The 13,034-nt window shown below is 35.6% G+C and overlaps 1 protein-coding gene across 1 annotated transcript in view; it reads left to right on the forward strand.

The window, feature by feature from the left end:
* Nucleotides 1-4,483: 4,483 nt before the first annotated feature.
* Nucleotides 4,484-13,034, forward strand: part of LOC134746098 (allatostatin) — a 33,535-nt gene continuing 24,984 nt past the window's right edge. Inside the window, exon 1 of the mRNA XM_063680349.1 lies at nucleotides 4,484-4,938. The gene's annotated coding sequence lies outside the window, so the exon portion shown is untranslated. The remainder of the gene's footprint in view (nucleotides 4,939-13,034) is intronic.

Genomic DNA, 13,034 nt, shown 5'->3' on the forward strand with positions numbered 1-13,034 from the left:
TAAATCGACACGAGTTGCGAATTACCTATTCGCAGGTGAATCGTACAACGTTTTACAGTACATACCTATGGCCCTTTAAATTTTCGAAGTAATTACGAAATATGCTTATTATAGCACCTAGTGTCGTAATGTAGCACCAGATGTACTGTAAAGATTTATAAATGTTATTCTTATGCATCATTCTTCCACGCTACGGGTTGTGTTGGAATTTACTTAAACCGATCATAATAATTGTTTGAAACACAATATCGCTCGCATGTCTGTCACCAATTAAGTAATTCAGTTAATTCCATAAGACCCATCATATTTGTTTACGCAAACAAAAATTGCCGCTGTTTATTTACACAGGTTGTGTTTCTATTTCTACCCGAAAGGGCATATTAGGTTTCATACATTATATGAATTAGGCCAAATCTTACTATACAAATATTATGTTTGTGTATAACTTTAGTATGTATCCATATGTGGTAAATATTGATAAGCTAAACAATTGTATGGATCAAAATGACAAAAAATAAGCAACCTGTCTGCCAATTTTGACGCTTTCTTCCAGTTGAGACTGTACTTCGAGCTGAGAAGCCGTTCTCTGATTGATCAAAATAGATGTTGGCCAAGCAATAAGAAGGTATAGAGGGAAATGCTAGGAACACAATTTTTGACTTCTACCCGAAGCATTTCCCTCTATAACTTTTTTTGAGCATTCATTTCCTGGCCATAATATTTCTCATGGTTCGACGGTCGAACGAAGTGGAATTTAAGAGTTCATCAACACTAACATTGCTTCAACCAGAAATATATATGTATAATAACATTAAAACCGGCCAAGAGCATGTCGGGCCATGCTCAGTGTAGGGTTCCGTAATTATTCTTTTCACCCGAACAATCTACTTTTCATATCGAAAACGAGGAAACCAGAAACACAAGGCAAATTTGCATAATCAGTACTTAATTAAAGTATTAGACGTATGGCAATGGTTTTTTCCTTAGAACTTACTTTCAATCGGAGACTTATCCATGGCGAAAAATATTAAATTAATATTATGAAAAAACACATATTTTAGGAAACTGCAGTAATTTTAAATTTATTTGTTAATGAAAATCAGCGGGGTTGCCTCTTATTTTTAAAACTGCCAATAGTCAACGGCGTTACTAAAACTATTTTACATAAATTAAATAACAATTAAATAAGTAAAATAAGCAATTTTTATCATAAATTTTACTTTATTTACATGTATAATGCACTAATAACTTTAAAAACCAATTTAATGTCGTAATAACGTTTAACTGTGGCTGTACGTCTTTTTACTATGAAGGGGAGACTTTTTGCGATAACTCAAAAACGGCTAAACTGATCATGTTGGCTATAGGTCCGAAAATATTCATTATAGGTATAAAATTATGGTCGAATACCCCTTCGAATTCGTTTTGAAAAACCTATCCAACAATACCTCACACTGTAGGGTTAAAACGAAAAAAAAAATACAACCCCCACTCTAAGTGTAGGGGGAGGTACCCTAATATTTTTTTATTTTTTTATTCTACGACTGTCGGATTTATTAATTTATGCCAAATTGCAGCTATCTAGCACTAACGATCACTGAGCAAAGCCTCGGGCAAAGACAGTCTGACAGACAGACGGACATGACGAAAATCCCCGCAAAGGCGTCCCGCTGAAATATGGCGACCACAAGGCGAGCTAGTAGAACCGTTCGTAACTCGTAAATATAATACGAGTACTAAATAGTAATGGATACAATCAAAGCTGAGAATAACTTTTTATCTATTAGTTTGCAGTTTGCTACCAAGTTACACTTGAAGTTTTCTTTAAGAAAATAACTACATACCTAATTTTGAAGAATAAGATATAGCACCTAAAGTACGTAATAAGTATCTAATATGAGTATAAAACAAAACTTGAGCTTTAAATATCTGTTATATGTATAATGTAATTGAATTTATGTCACAATATATAAGATTTACCAATAAATTATGTCTATGTCTATGTCTTTGTTGTTTGTTGTACAATACACGTGCAAAAAGTGTCAATTTTTTTCGCCACTCGTTGCGAATTTCCTACTTTTCGCACTTGTATCGTAATGTTCTATTTTAAGTTACAAGATGTTAATTGGACAACGTCTTCCTCCCTGTCCTGTCTGACCTGACCTGTGTCTGTGTGTCTGTCCTATGTGTCTGTCCTGTGTGTTGTCTGTTGGCTTCCTGTTTTAATCTTGTTGTTTATTGTAAGTGTATAGCTGTTGGTTCTCCTTAACATAAATAAATAATCATTATCATTATCATCCTAGCGATCGTTAAATGAGAAAACTATTTATAGATTGTTTTGAAGAAGAATACCTATATCCACTACCTACCTTCTTTAAAGCACTCTCCATTCCATTATAGATGATTGCCTAGGCTGTGTAGGAAGGAATAGCCGTTAAGTGTTAGAGTTCATGTAAAGTTTTATTAGTGCCACTCACCTGCTCGCCATGATTTTCACTGCATGAAGCCAATCATAATGTCAGAGAAAGTTTTTACTCAACAAGGGGGCGACGCTGGTGGTACTGGGTTGGCCATTAATGTAAGTAATTATGTTTTTTATGAATCTTAGTCTAATATTTCCAATCGTATTTATTACCAATCAATATTCATGTTTTTTTACTGTCAAAAAAAAAAACCACTGTTAGATAAAAAAAAAGATCAGATGTGTGCTTTATTGTTACGCTCTTGGTATGTTTGGTTTTAGTCCTTTTGGTTTTCTAAACGTCCCACTTTAATCAAATTAAAACAGTAAATAACTAACCAATTATACTCGTACACTAAGGTAGATAATTATCGACATTCTCGTTATTTAGTTAAGAGGGGCCCCGCGCTAAACTCCAGCCAGTCCAGCCAAAACTTGATACGGTTATAGTTGGGTCGATAGCAAAAAAAACACGATCACGTGTCTAATTTTCATTTATGTTCAATTGAAGTATATCGATACCCTGTATACCATAACATAACAGTTTCAGTGTAAAATAGCTAATGATATAATTGATGTAGTCGACGAGCAAAATTTAAAACAAAGTTTTTCAGAGTACCTAATGGGGTTGGCCGGTCGGAGTATTTAGCAGATTGCACCAGAATAGCTTGCCCTGTCATTCCCTACTATTGTGTCAAATTCTTGTTTTTTAATGGAATTTTATGCCCTGGATGCCAGACCTATAGAACTCAACTAGATAAAGGGGCAAGCTATGATGGCGCCATCTATGCAAGCAAGCCTTTGTAAAAGGTCAAAACCTCGATTGCCATATCTTACGTCACAAGTTTCGCGCGGCGCGCCATTATGATCTTTAGTTTCCGTCTAATTCCCTGGCTTTACGCCCCCCTCGTACTTGAGTTGTATTGTACATTGATTAACATCTCCGTTTCGATCTCTACCAAAGACATCAAAAGACAGTAATTGTACTACATGCTTCAACAAACACTGATCAGAATGTAAGTCCCTCATTCCAGAGAAACATCGAACCATAGTTAAAGCTGTAACTAAAGTTTAAAACAAAACTCTATTTCAAATGAAGAAAGCGTTAATTTCTCATAAGTATGTAATCATCCTCGTGACAGCCCCGATAACTAACCCATGTCCTCTCGTCCGTAATAGACACACGGTCAAAGATTCTGATAAATCGTTTAATGTATTGGAATTTATTATTAAACATGAGTACATGAAACGGAGCTTCTTCCAAATATTTTTTAATATTTATTAGACACAGAAGTACTTTTGCAACGTAACATTTCGTCGTAAATTTATACTTTATAGAGGAAATAAAATAAAGACCATCAGTATAAATAAAGAAAACACGTTGTAAGATCTTCGCCAAGCCAAGTTTTGCAACAGTATATAAAAACCAAGCTTGTCGATTTTTGTTCTGCTATGACGTCAGAATCGCGATATATATGGGCGAGAGTTTCAATATTCTTAAACTATAAAATATAAAAAGTATGCAAAAAAGTCCAAAAACAGTGTCCTAGAAAAGAAAAGTGTCACTTTTATGTTCCCTATGATCCCTCCTAGCAGGGAAGAAAAGTGCTACTTTTTTATGCCTCATAGGAGGGAATATACAGCTACATCAGTGGTTGCTAACCGACCTAGTTTCTATATCGTTACACTTGTAACCTATTTGGGAGACTGTTTTTTTTTTAATACTACGTCGGTGGCAAACAAGCATACGGCTTGCCTGAGGAGTTACATGCGCGTTGCCGACCCTAACACTCCTCTCCCCCGAGCTCTGGCAACCTTAATCACCGGCAGGAACACAATGGTTTTTTTTAATCGAGCATTACTACTATTAAAAAAATTCTAATTTAATACATAGTCTGTGCTGAGCACCCACTTTCCTTGCTTAGTTCTGCTCCGTGGCAAGTGCGCGGGTAGTTCGAAAAACTCGCGCGCCTAGAAGATGTTGATGTCAACTTTAGCCAGTCTACTCCGAGACCACACGGACAACGCCGTCCTAGAAACGTCGGACGTAAATTTAAATTTTATGTTACGCGATTAAGTCCCGTCGATTAAATTAATGAGTAAAAATCGTGAAAGTTTAAATCAGTGTTTTGCAAAATGAGACTAATCGAAAACATACTTCACCTGCGTATTACTAGCCTTTGACCTCGACTTTATCCACGAAGTAGCTAGTCGTTAAACTGCCCTGCCCCCCTGTCCTAATACTCACCCGTGTAAACTTTCGCCCCAAACAAGAGATCAATCTCGGGATAAAAATTATTTTTCATATTTCATGCTCTGAAAGTGGGTCGTTGTTGTTCTAAAAAGTGCGCAGAAAGTGATACGTTTCTGCTCTAGTGCAGAAAAGTGATGTACTCCTCTGCGTCGCCGTTCCACGAGCAACTGGGTGGAAACAAAATTGAAAAATAGTGTCTTTATTTCCCCGCCTGGAACAATTGGTAATTGTTCTAATTTTACTAATCCCGCATTGAATCGTTTTTTATCAAAAATGATGTAAGTAAATTGTTAAAATAAATTATTCTTGATTTCTTTTGTTGAATTGTATTTACTCGATTTCATAAGGAGGGAACCAAAAGGAATACACCAAAAATATTTTTTTAAACCTTACACTTGCGTAAATAATCAGACAGAATCTTATACAGCCACAGTTAAACGTTTGTACGATATTAAATGAGTTTTAAAGTTATTTAGCACTATATTCATAAAAATTAAAGAAAATATAAGATATATTGCTTATTTTATTCATTAAATTGTAATTTAATATTTACATTTTTAAATACTTTTATTATGTTGGCTAAATGACTGGGATGCCATTGACAATTTTTAGAACGAAAAAGTAAAAAATTAAGAAGTAAGGCAATCCCGCTGATTTTCGTGTTGTAATTGAACAAATCATTTTAAAATTACTGCAGTTTGTTAAAATATATGTGTTTTCGTAAATATTGCAATCTAAATGTTTTTCGCTATGGGTTATTTATCATCACACATGAAAAGTCTCCGATTGCAAGTAAGTCCCAAACAAAAAAACAAAACCATAGGTACTTTAATTACTGATTTTGCAAAATTGCCTTGTCTTGTTTTGTTTCCTCGCATTCGATATGAAAAGTAGAGTGTTTAACTCGGGTGAAAGGCACCATTTCCGTCTCGGACTATTGGCGCTCTCACTGCGTTCGTGCGCCAAACTACCTCGACAGAAATGGGTGCCATTCAACCCTTGGTTAACAATCTACTATTACGAGGACTTAGGTATATGTTAATCCAGTTCAGATATACGAGTAAGTACTTGTGTTTCGAATTTCAATATGTACCTATACTAACAACCAAAGTTACACATTTTCTTGGCCTTTCCTTTTGTCCAAGTTTTATCTCTTCATAACACAAAATGCCCAAAGTCTGCCTCATTAACCACTCTAATTACGCTTGTATGCCGCCTACGTTGTTACTCAGCAAAAACAAAAGAATGCGGCTCAAACTCACAACTTTATTTTCTTCAGCATAGTTTCGGATGGTTACCACTTGAACGAGCATTTTATAATTAATATTGAATTTTTAGACGTGTCCGATGCCACCGATGGCATGATAAAGGTTGTTAAAACTCGTGACTTAACACTTTTAGGCAACATTTCCATGTCATATCGAGCGGGACATATTATGTATATGAGTAGGTAGGTACATATTATGAATATATAACTATAGGCTGAATCATGTGAACATATACAGTGTGGAAAAAATGAAAGGGCCCTGGAGGGAAAGTGCCTTAAAACCTTGAGTTAGCTCGTTTTACTTAATGGAAACATTATTTTATTTTCAAAAAGAAACAAAACTGAATTCAACACTTTCCCACTTTCCCTCCAGGCCACATATTTTTTTTTCCATCCTGTATAAATGTCTAAAATTGTAACCTCGAGAAAGCCGAAATGTTGCTCTCGGGGTCTAGGGCTGCTGTTTGTTCACCTCTGGTATCCTTAAAGTACTTAGAGTCTTAATAGGTATGTTAACTTTTTTTATTCAAGTTATAAAAAATACAAAGATACATAACTTACTTCTCTTACCTAAAACCCCCTCTGCAACATAGGTACCCGGCCTAAACTAAATGTCGCTATCAAGCTCACAGCGTTGTCATGTTGCGTGACGGTGGAAACTTATTGTTGGCATGTTTTTCATTTTATCACAAATTTCCCTGTAGTTTAAAAACGGTCCTAACTCAAACCTAAACGGAATCGGATGTGTTATTGACATGATTTACGGAAAGATAAACACGACGAGCGGGGCGATGTACCCACGAATGTTGTTAACACTGCGGGGGTTTGTTACCTTTGAATGGTAAAATTGATCAAAACATTCTAATTGCTTGCTATTCATCAAAGGCGCATCGTTTGTGTGCTTAAACCTACGTTTATTTGAGTGTTTAAATGGTGCTTTAGCATGATTTTAAAATATGGTGACTTAGCTGACTTAAATTCGGCAAAACACCTAAGTTTCATAACATAGGTATAGGCGGCAATAGAACCCCGCGGGGCAGGGCGCAGTCGTCTATTAGTTACCACTCTATAAAATAAATGACAGGTGTTCAATTGGCATTCTATAAAATAAAAATGGTTCTATAAAATAACCATCGACCATCCGAGTGGCGATTAGTCGGCTAGTCGGCCAAATCACTATATAGTCGGTACATCACTAATTTTTATGTGTATGACGTTCGACGCTGCTTGGTTGGATTTTTCCTCTGGTACAGTACAGGTTCGATGGGGTGGTCTGCTCGTCAAACCGATTCAGCAACGACATTAGCGGTTGAAAGAATAGGTATTATACCGCCGATGAGGGTAAGCTTGCTTAAGCAGTTGACAGAAAGGCAGAGAGAGCTAGACCGCACCGATCATATGGATAGTAAGACCAGCATAATTAATCGGGACGGTAGCTTGGGTCCATCTGGAGATTCTGGAGGATGTGAATGTAAAATTTAGTATTTTGCTGAATGGGTCTTAAAATTTGGTCAATCTTTGTAGTGATAATGGGTAATTTCTAGAGAGGCGCAGCGGATGATGTTCATAAATATGGGTAGGAATGGTCCAAGTCTCAAAATGTAGCCATGGGTTAAATTAGTAAAATAGTGACTTCTTGATATAATGTCACTCATAAATACTTATGTAATTATTTATATAGAATTTAATAATCCATAAATATTGGAGACTTAAAACAACAATTTCTTAAAAATTATTATATAATACCCTAAGAACCGGGAAGAACCGAGAAATAAAATTCATGGTACCAGAACCGGTACTGCATGCCCTAGCTGGAACTCAATCCTAATACTCATGCCACGGAGGCCGTTCTTGAATAACAACAAATTGAATTATCGTTTAATTGTTACAATAGTATACCTTAGCCATTTGTACCTATATAATATAAAATAAAACTACGTCATCATTCGCTTGCCCTTGTCCCATTCACTTGGGGTCGGCGCAGCATGTCTTTTTCTTCCATACATCTCTGTCACCCGTCATCTCATCATTCACTTGCATTAGTTTCATATCATTTTTCACACAGTCCATCCACCTTTTCCTCGGTTTTCCTCTCCTCGTACTTCCCTCCACATTCATTCTTAATACCTTTCTCGTCACATGACTTTCATCCCTCCGCATCACATGCCCGTACCATGCTAGGCGATTTGCCCTTACTTTTTCTGTTATGGGTGCAACTTTCAGGCTTCCTCTTATATACTCATTCCTTATCCTATCCATTCTCGTCACGCCACACATCCACCTTAACATTCTCATCTCCGCTACATGCAATCTCTTTTCATCCGTCATCTTTAGGGCCCAACACTCTGATCCATACATGACGACAGGTCTTATGATCGTTTTATAAATTTTACGGCATAAACCCGAACTGGTTTTGTGTTATATCACTCTCATCTCTCAGGCGTCTCTCTATCACTTTTTCCATATTTTCATGCTATGTGACATGAGCTTTATTCCTCTATAGTTGTTGCATTCCTGTACATCCCCTTTGTTTTTAAAAATGGGCACCAGCAAACTGTCACACCATTCGTCGGGGATTGTTTCTTCATGCAACAACTTATTGAAGAATAAAGTCAGCCACATACATCCATCCTCACGCAATAACTTCCATACCTCTCCTGGTATATCATCTGGTCCTACAGATTTTCCATTTTTCATACTTCTCACAGCCGTTCTTACTTCATCCATACATATTTCTTTCACTGCACCCATATTTATCAGCCTGTGCTCTAGCACCCTGCCCCATTCATTTTCTTCATTTATCAACCTTTCGAAGTAGACTTTCCAACGTTCTTTTATCGCTTCATCTTTCGTAATCACCTTACCTGCATCATCTTTCACACATTTTATATGAGCCATATCCCGAGAACTTCTTTCTCTCGCTTTCGCTAGGCGGTACAGCTGCTTTTCGCCTTTAGGGCTATTTAAAATAAAACTACGTATTAAATGTATATAAGTATCTAAACAATAATGATTTGCTTGATTTATACCCTTTATGAGCAAGTATGTTAGAGTCTCAAAAAATTAACAAATGACCTTATTTGCGCCTAATCATTATAATAATTATATTACCTACTCCTAAACTTGCAATTATAAACCTTTAGAGCTAACACCTGCCTATATAGCCAATAGAACATGTGGATTTAAAAATACACTCCCAAGTAAAAAGTAACAGAATTGCACATACTTTAATGAGTTTTATTTTCACGTATCTACGGAAAAAAAAAATTATAGCATCATTTTAGTTTTTTTTTTTTTTTTTTTATTCACTTTAAATATTCATACAACTTTTGCCAGTATGCCACTATTGTAAACCTCTTTGGTTGTATTATATGGCTTGAAATTCTTGGAATTAGATTGTGGCGGGGACCCCAGGCTCCATTAATGATCAGTGAAATGACGGGAAGCGTAAAATTAAAATCAAATAACGACTTCAGCTTAGACTGATCTGAAGTGACGTCGTTAGTTGAATTTTATATTTTTACATTGAAATCTTCCTGCCTTAAGAGGTTAGGTTAACACGTCTATTCCTCTATCGTTACTTCGACCCACCTGAACGACCTCTTGCCCCAAACTTGATTTACTATACTACGTGCTAAGTAAATCCCGATTTTATTTACCCCGTAGCTTATACCAACGAAGTTACAATTTGTAACCTTATTACAATGGCGTATGGTATACGAACGCGAATCTAAAAATCTGTGTCTGTATTGTATACATGTACTTATATTACGTAAACCGTAAACCCACGTTTGCAAACTGTCCAACTACATTGAAGTAATCAATAATCATGTAACTTAACATAAGAATAACATAAGATATGTATCACATCTAGTTCTAAATGAGCTTAGTAACTGCAGATATTATTAGCGCTACAGCATACGTGTACCTAAGATACAAAACTCGCGTACTGCTAAATTTGCTTTCCAACTTTTCCAAGCATAAAAATTAATAAAACTTCAAACGTAAGGAGCACTATGACTGCTCTTGGCTTTGGTAAAATGTGGCCAGTATTTCAAAACTGATAATAAATAATTATTTAACAGGATTTGTGGTTTACGTTTCATTATTAGTGCCACATCCATTATAGGGTTCTTTACCATAGTTTTAACTCATTAGACAGTTTTCTACATTGAAATGCAATCGCCTCGACTCCGAGGGAGCAAGAAGGTCTTACATAAGGTCACCTGTCGGTTGACTTGAAGCTCGACTAACCGAGAACTATTAAATGTCTAATTTGTCTCCATTTTCTTTCTTGCTACATTGAATACCAATCACAAATTACACCGTCTTTCTTATTTTCTGCAAATGTTAGAATCTTGTGCGGGTTTCTATGATTGCAAGTTTTTTTTTTTTTCAATTCGTAGTACTTAATGTAAATAGTTGGCTTCTGTTGGCTAGCGGTACAAAAAAATAGTGTTAAAAGCATGAAAATCGGTACGATTGATCTTTCGGCCATTTGAATCAATTTGACCCGTAGAACCAAAAAAATTTTTATTTGGAAACCTATCGTGTGTGGTATTAAATGAAAGGGCTTTTTGAGATATTTATAGAATATAAATATATCATCATTACATTTCAGAAAAAAAAATCTTAATTAGAAAACTATTTTTTTCATAACATACCAAGTTTGGGCTTCTCCAGTCTCCAGATACGATACCATTCAATTTTTTTTTTTTGAAGATATACCTCAAATTATACCTAATATCCTCAATTCCTCATATCTAACCCCAAGAAAGCAATAAAAAAATATTTACAATTAACTTTTTTTTTCATATTTTCATACTTTTAACGCAATTTCGGGGTGTACCGCTAGGACTAACCTACTTATTTACCTCTGTATCGTTTCCAATTGTCCCCGCCCCACGTGACCGGGCCCGATTCCCGGTGGGGACAAATGGGAATACACCGTCTTGATTGTAAAACTTATTTACTTTTGTATTATAGGTATTGGTAGAGTAAATTATCGGGGTTCTTAATAGTAGATTGTTAACCAAGGTATGAAAGGCACTCATTTCTGCTGAGGTATTTTGGCGCTCGAACGCAGTGAGAGCGCCAATAGTCCGAGGCTGAAATGATGCCTATCACCCGAGTTAAACACTACTTTTTATTTCGAATACGAGGAAAGTAAAATGCATGTGTTTTTTTAAAAACATGACTAAGTATACATTTTTATACTATTTCGTGAGGGTACTTTCAATTAACAATTCGGGTAAAAGTAACGTTATTTATAGAATTGAGAGTCAAATATCAGAATGGAAATTGTATAAGAAATCCATTTAAACTCAAATTTCAATTGCTTATCGTATAAAAAGTTCAAAAAATCGTACTTCGAACGTAAAATGCTCTAGTGCAGACACGTATCATTTTCTGCACACCTTTTAGAACAACAATGATGCTCTTTCACAGCATGAGAAATTAAAAATTATTTATACAATATATTATGTAATCTGCAGACAAAAATGTACCTACGTCGATTAATTGATAAACAATTAGTCAGCCATCCTGCTAACCGACGATTACTACTGATGAATACTTGACAGTTAAATGAGACCGGATTGTGAAAACATGGAAGCATGATTTATTTTATCGAGTTTAAATATAATTTAATGATTTAAATAAATTTTACATTTGAATTGTTTCTGATCGCCCTAATCTGTCAGTTATCTGGGAGTTGACAGCTGTCAAATAGTAAGAAGGTGCCTTTACATCAGAGTTCAAAGACTTCCGTTTGGAGCGCCATCTTGATAGTTACGCCTCGTCATTAATTCCTTTGTTTTTTGCTCATTAATCTTATACCTTTAAACGAGCAATTCTTGTATAAGCAATATTTATATATTTCGGGGATCTCGGGAACGGCTTTAACGATTTCGATGCAATTTGCTATATGGGGGTTTTCTGGGGCGAAAAATCGATCTAGCTAGGTCTTATCTCTGGGAAAACGAGCATTTTTGAGTTTTTACATGTCGTATTTAAAGCTTATATACCTAATACCTTGACTCTGGCGAAATGGTTCCACTGGTCCGAAGCCATTTAATTTTAAAAGAACGAATGAATGAAATCAATGTTTACAATTTTCCGCCACGCACCGCACGTAGCAAGCACGTAGCACATAAGATAACCCAGAATTTTTATTTTAGTTAAGGTTTAGGATAGGTAGTATATTTTAGTTACGTTTAGTTTATAAGTTCTGTTACTATATTTTTATTTAATTTGTTCCATTAAATGATCTTTATTCCCACCCAGAGGCCGATTAAATATCATATTGATTTAGTAATTTACCCTTTAGCGCCTGAATTATTAAGTTCTCCGACTTCTCCAATTTGATTTGAATTTTTAAAATTATTGATAATGAACACATTTTTACAAAATTTGAAAAGTGTTAGATACCTATGAAAGAATATTCACCATCTACGCATAATAATAATAATATTGGTATAGTAGGTCAAATTTTTAAAATATTATTAAAAAGTTTCTTGGGCTTTAATTGGTTGACTCTAACCAATTTACGTAACCTCGAAGCTCGACGGTTTTCATGCCTCGAATTTACAATTGTCATACGCAAATAAAACCACCTTAATAACATACATACATAACAAATCTTCAGTCATTGGGAGGTTATCAACGTTAAGCCTCTTTTTAGGGTTCATAACATACGAATACGACATAATATATCAGTTTTACGCGATAGTAAAATTCGCGGGATAATATTCACATACGTACTATCATTCACTTATTCAAAAGGTACATGCATCAGCATAGGTACTAATAGCAAATGAAGTGTTCGCCCACTTTCTCACTCTCTCATAAATAAAGCCGTGTGTAGCATTACGAATCTTTTGTGAAGCTTCTGATGGTGTGGTGTTGGAGGAGGATGCTGAACATACACTGGACAGCGCGCCGAACTAATGCATCGATCCCTGATGAACTGAACATCACAACCAGGCTGTCTACTGTCTGCTTACGCAAAGTGCTTGTGTTTTTTGGCTACATTGCCAGGAAAGACAGTGATA

The sequence above is a fragment of the Cydia strobilella genome, chromosome 12 (assembly GCF_947568885.1).
Source record: "Cydia strobilella chromosome 12, ilCydStro3.1, whole genome shotgun sequence".
Lineage (NCBI taxonomy): Eukaryota > Metazoa > Arthropoda > Insecta > Lepidoptera > Tortricidae > Cydia > Cydia strobilella.